At 47.8% G+C, this 6000-nt stretch overlaps 1 protein-coding gene across 3 annotated transcripts in view; it reads right to left on the bottom strand.

Moving 5' to 3' along the window:
- Positions 1-5180, bottom strand: part of LOC126996459 (ubiquitin carboxyl-terminal hydrolase 2-like) — an 80954-nt gene extending 75774 nt beyond the window's left edge. The window contains exon 1 of one of the 3 annotated variants that reach the window (XM_050856922.1): positions 4847-5176. The gene's annotated coding sequence lies outside the window, so the exon portion shown is untranslated. Of the gene's footprint in view, positions 1-4846 lie in introns of all 3 variants that reach the window. The other 2 variants (XM_050856923.1, XM_050856924.1) reach the window with 2 other exon arrangements.
- Between the last annotated feature and the right edge of the window lie 820 nt (positions 5181-6000).

A 6000-nucleotide genomic window follows, 5' to 3' on the forward strand; every position in this document is an offset into this window, starting at 1 on the left:
TTGACCCTTCTTCTGTACGATGAACGGAAAAAAACACCCATGAAAGTACGATTAAGCTCCTTTTGGGCATTTCCAGGGGTAGTTTAATGATCCCGGTGGTAGTTAGGCCCTTCCTCTGTACCATGAACGGGAAAAAACACTAATAAAAGTACGATTAATCACCTTTTGGGTATTTCCAGGGGTAGTTTAATGACCCTAGTGGTAGTATGACCCTCTGTACCATGAACGGGGAAAAACACTAATAAAAGTCCGATTAACCTCCTTTTGGGTATTTCCAGGGGTAGTTTAATGATCCCGGTGGTAGTTTGGCCCTTCCTCTGTACCATGAACGGGAAGAAACAGTCATGCAAGTACGATTAACCTCCTTTTGGGCATTTCCAAGGGTAGTTTAATGATCCCGTTGGTAGTTTGATCCCTCTTCTATACCATCAACGAAAAAAAAACACCAATGAAAGTACGGTTAGCCTCCTCTTCGGTCTTTGGAAATAGTTGATGCATGTGAGAGGCGGAAGCGTTTACAAATACCGAACCTAAGAACAGAGTGACGTGACGTATATAACAATTTTAAACACCCAAACAGAAAGCAACAGCGGCCCGATGGAGACGAAAGGCAGGAAAAGGAAACCAGATGAGAAAAAATATATATATAAAACAAAACTGGGGATGTTAGTATAAACCTCTGAAGCTATAATAATGAAGTTTGTAACTGTTTTAGATATTAGCAAGACTGGATGAAGTTTATTTAAGGTGTTAGAGAGAGAGAGAGAGAGAGAGAGAGAGAGAGAGAGAGAGCATAAAACAACAACAATGGGGATATATCACAAACCCGAGAAGCTGGTGGAGGGAGGAAGTGCAATTATTTTAAGACGCCATAAAAAAATAATGGAACTCTACACGCAGCAGCAGCACCAGTTGAAACATAGCACGTAGTAAGTCTTAGTTCGACGCGGCTCCTGAAAGTTATCGTCAAAGTCACGGAGTCAACAACCAACACAGGGGAACACAGGGCCTGGGGAAAGTGCGCCGGTGTGAAGACGAACTGCGAGGTAAACACGGGAGGCAGAAGGTGGCCGGCTGGAGGGGGACGGGGCGGAGGGGGACGAGAGAAGCGGGGAGGAGAAAGAATGACCAAAGTCGTGGGAAACTGGGTCGCCTTTCCGTTGGCCGTCGGCGCCACAGCGGTCAACCACGACTCCAGCTGGTGGCCGACTCCCCTCCCTCCCCTCCTACCCCCTCCGCACCACAACAACGGCAGACAGTAGTCGCCTCGGTAACGGTAGTAGTAGCAGCAGCAGCAGTAGTAGTAGTAGTAGCCGCAGCAACAGATAGATAAACACAGGCAGAATAAAGATAGATGCGTGTAAATATTGATTGACCAACAGATACCACGACAGACACGCAAACTAATAAACTGAAGGATACACAGACCGACTGTCAAGGGCAGAGTGATAAAAAAACATATACGTGCAGGCAGGAAAAAAGGGAACGTTTGAGTTTACTATAACAAAGAGCCGCAAAACGTTTAGTTAATAACGTTGCCGGTACTGTAATACACCAACTCATTTCCCTCCCACGAAAATAACCACCACCACAACCTCCTCCTCACAGATTTGCCCCCTTGTATCACTAGGGGAAACGGGACCTTGTCCTCAGACGGCCCATTAAGTGCAAAAATGCTCCTCCCTGCGCGGGGGAGCACGGGCTAAGCCTATTGGCGGCCCGTAGCAAGATGCCGAAAGACCGACTCTATCGGCAATCGAAATCTAGCCGACCGAGTCGGTCCGTCGACGAGGACAGGCATGTCTCTGACCACCACAACCAACACCAGCACCATGTTATACTGCCAGCACCACCGCCACCACCACCACTACACAATACTACCAACAACAACATCACCACCGCTATACCACCACCATCACCACCAACGCCAACCCCACCACCAACAACAACAACACATAAAATTAGGCAGCCCAGTTTTGAAAGCCTTCGAACATCAAAATCTAAAACAAACAACAAAATGTTTAAAATGTGTGTCGATGGACCGGCCGGACAACAAACAAACACCATCGCTGCTCTACTCACCATTTTATACACCCACGATCTCACACAAAAAGATGGGGGAAAAAACACGTAGCAATGAAACCACCACTACAATACAATACAAAAAAAAAAGTGGTTCGACCTATTTCTCTCTCTCTCTCTCTCTCTCTCTCTCTCTCTCTCTCTCTGGGTGTTCAATCTTTTATAATCCGAAACTAAACACCAACGCAGAAGGGAAAAAAAAGGAAACATGTCTTCATCGATGATTGCGAAAGAATTTGTTGTCAGCGCGGTTGCCACTTCCGGCTGAGCCGAACAATCATAAAAATTTGTATAACATTATCATACGCTGGTAAATTCAGCTCGAGATGCCACGTTGCTTATTATCTCGAGCATTAAAAAGATTTGTGGACGAAGATACGTTTTATCACAATCATATATTTTACAGTGTCATCAGTTCGATATCTTGAGTATATAAGTCGAGGAGTCACCTTCGTTATCTGGCAATCAACAGTCAAGGTTACGCTGTTTTGTGTGTTTATGTGTGTGTGTGTGTGTGTGTGTGTGTGTGAACTGAAAGCTATGGATACTTACTTAATATAAATAGCACTCGATTAGATCATTAACGTGGGTCAGGAGGAAATTTCCCCACTGACAATATGTTCATTACACGCGGCCTAAATTTATGTAGAGGTAGGAATTATATTGCCATCGCTGAGTGAACGTAAAGCTAAGCAAGTTGGCAGGACTCCACAGCAACACGTACAAACAGAGAACAGAAATTGCTTATTCATTCACACGTAGTATTTTGTGGCTAGAGAGTTTCACAGAAGAAAATGCATTATACTTTCCAGATGATACAGGAAAAAAATAAAACGTGTTGACTTAGCTAGAATGAATCTGCTTACTGTATAGAACCACATGGAATGATACAAAACATTTACATACAATTATTCACATTTACCTTGAGATTAAATTTTCCGCTTCTTTTTTCCTACTTGAGTCTGAGCATGAATATACATCATGAATTTACATACCTATAACGCCGTAATGTTTCATCTGTGAGTCAACTTTGTATTTTTCGACATAATGATTCGTATCGCGCAATGACTCACTCCGGCCCTCAACAATCGCCTGGAATGTGTCCGTGGGAGTGAGAGGAAAGGATGTAATGACTGGCTGCCCTGAGGGAATTTGTCAGTGGGTAAATTTTAGTGATGGAAAAAAGGATATCCTAAAAGCTTGTGGCAACGGAGCTTCCACGGTGAAAAATTGTTTTGTTGATGGCAGTGTTGCTGTGTGTGTGTGTGTGTGTTAATTGCAACATGTTAAAAGGCTACTGGCATACATACATATATTTATCCAGTTCGAAAAACAGGTAAATTGCACACACACACACACACACACACACACACACACACACACACAAATACCTTCAATAAAGTTCAGAGTTTATACATACTCACAGGACAACAACGAAGTAACGGGAGAAGGGGAGAGAGAAAAAACGCTATGGAATGAAGGCCCGGCGGCAGAGGGAACCACAGGCATGATGCAAGACACGTATTCGTAAGTACATACATACATACACACATACCACGTGCCGGGAGGTAGCATTCACTGACGTCATCTCTCTCTCTCTCTCTCTCTCTCTCTCTCTCTCTCTCTCTCTCTCTCTCAGGTGATTAGGCTACACAAACAGCCCAATCTACACGGCAGGCTAGCAAGACAAGACAGGGGGCCATTGCAGGGGAAGGGGCAGGGCAGGGCAGGCAGGGGGCAGACTAGTACAGTACAGCCGCTGCCAGTAACAGAGCGGCGGGTGAATGGTGGGTGTTGCAGGTAAGAGGTACCTTCAATATAGGACCCCGCCGCTCGCCCACCACGGGGGATATGCCGCGGGTGTGACTTGACTCCCCGGCACGACTTCCTTTTAAAATGACTAACGCGCCCTCAATCCTGTGATGAAGGGGGGAGCTCCGCCTGTGTGTGTGAGTGTGTGCGCCCCGCTCACCCACCCACCAGCCTGAGAGGGTTTAAATAGCAGGAGCATGATAGCTAGCCATTGCGATATAAGGGTTGAGGTTGGTATTGTCAGATGCTCCCATACAAAGGCCAAATAGGAGGTTAATCGAGTGTTCTTTTAGGTTCACGGTACAGAAGAAGGCTCAGACTACCACCAGGGTCATAAAAGTACCCCTGGAAATGCCCTAAACTCCAACGAAAGACTAGTAAATTACGTGTTCTTGGGCGCAGAAATGTTTAAGAATATGGCCCTGAGTGCTTACCCTTCAGAGAAATATGCAGTGGCGCAGGAGGTGAGGGGGCAGGTGTGGTGGTAAGAATGTTTGAGGTGGGGCGCCGGAACTCTCCAGGAAGGTATTGGAGTTGAGGTGAGTCTGATGTCGGCTTAGTGATAACCTATCTAGCATGAAGCAATACACCGTGGAATCTAGTTTTAAGAGGGCAGATTGCATGAGGTAACGCGGATGTTGTTTCCTAGATGTGATTTATCAGGCTGTCACGTCCTCTATTACGTCATGTGTATTGGAAGTCGATAAGTATTGCCTGAGGACTACGAAACACAATTATACGAAGATTTGAAGTTGAATACTGATCTTTCTTTCATTTGATTAGACACTAGAGTCGCATTAAGCAATCAAGCACACTTCACTATCCACAAATCTCCCTATTACCCTCAGATTTAACCCCAAACTAAATAAAAACGTGCCCCAACAACCTAAACTGTGACATGCAGTACTAAGACATTCATGACTATTTTTCTTTGATCCTACCGAGTACCAACCTTGGGGGGATGAGGAGAGCTGCTTGTAGAGTGACGTGGGGCTGTCGTAGAAAACATGCAGCCCTTAGCCTTGATCACTGAGGTAACTAGGCACTTTTGAGTGTGACAACATTTGCACCACGACACATCTTAAGACACTTGCACTGTTTCCGGACGGCAGAATAGAAGCTTGACACAACGACACACTTCGAACACACTCTCTACTTATGTACAAACTCACGAGAATCCGAAAGAAAGACGTAGCGCTTATGGTAAAATGATGTACTAAGGGAGAAGAAGGAAATTAGAAGGTAGTGACAGTGCACCGCTGACAACTGCCGTAGCAGACTACAGACCAAACATGGTAGCCGCGTTTCTTCCCTCTGAGCCGCCCCGCCCCCAGACAAGCCCCGCCCCCCGCTCTCCAGCCAGCCTCCTTCCGCCCCCCTCGCTAGTACGGACTCTTCCACCCCTCGCCCCATCACCCCGCCCCCCTCGCTAGTCCGGACCTTCCTCCCCACCCACCCTCACTAGTCCAGACCTTCATCCCCCGGCCCCCCTCGCTAGTCCGGATCTTCCTCCCCACCCACCCTCACTAGTCCAGACCTTCATCCCCCGCCCCCCCTCGCTAGTCCGGATCTTCCCCCCCACCCCCCCTCACTAGTCCGGATCTTCCCCCCCGCCCCCCCTCACTAGTCCGGATCTTCCTCCCCACCCCCCCTCGCTAGTCCGGATCTTCCCTTCACCCCCCTTCACTAGTCCAGACATCCCCCCCTTACTAGTCCGAACACCCACCTCCCCCCCGGCCACTCCGGACATCCTCGCCCCTCACACCCCTCACACCCATTTGTCCGGACACCCCCACCCCCTCTTCCCCTCACCCTCACTAGTTCGGACACCCCTTTCTCCTCACCCTCATCAGTCCCGACACCCCCACCCCTCACACCTATCCTTCATCAGTCCGGACACCCCACACACACACCCTCATCCCCCTCACCCTCACCAGTCCGGACCCCCTCCCCTCACCCTCCTCTAGACCCTCTCACTCTTCTTCCTCCTCTTCTTCCTCTCCCCTACCCTCCGCAGCAACTTGCACTTTCACTTTTCCTGTCCCTGCATACTACTCCTGCAATGACACCTGCTATGTTATGTACCCGACAAAAGAAAAAAGAATG

Source organism: Eriocheir sinensis, chromosome 10 (genome assembly GCF_024679095.1).
Source record: "Eriocheir sinensis breed Jianghai 21 chromosome 10, ASM2467909v1, whole genome shotgun sequence".
Classification (NCBI taxonomy): Eukaryota; Metazoa; Arthropoda; class Malacostraca; order Decapoda; family Varunidae; genus Eriocheir; species Eriocheir sinensis.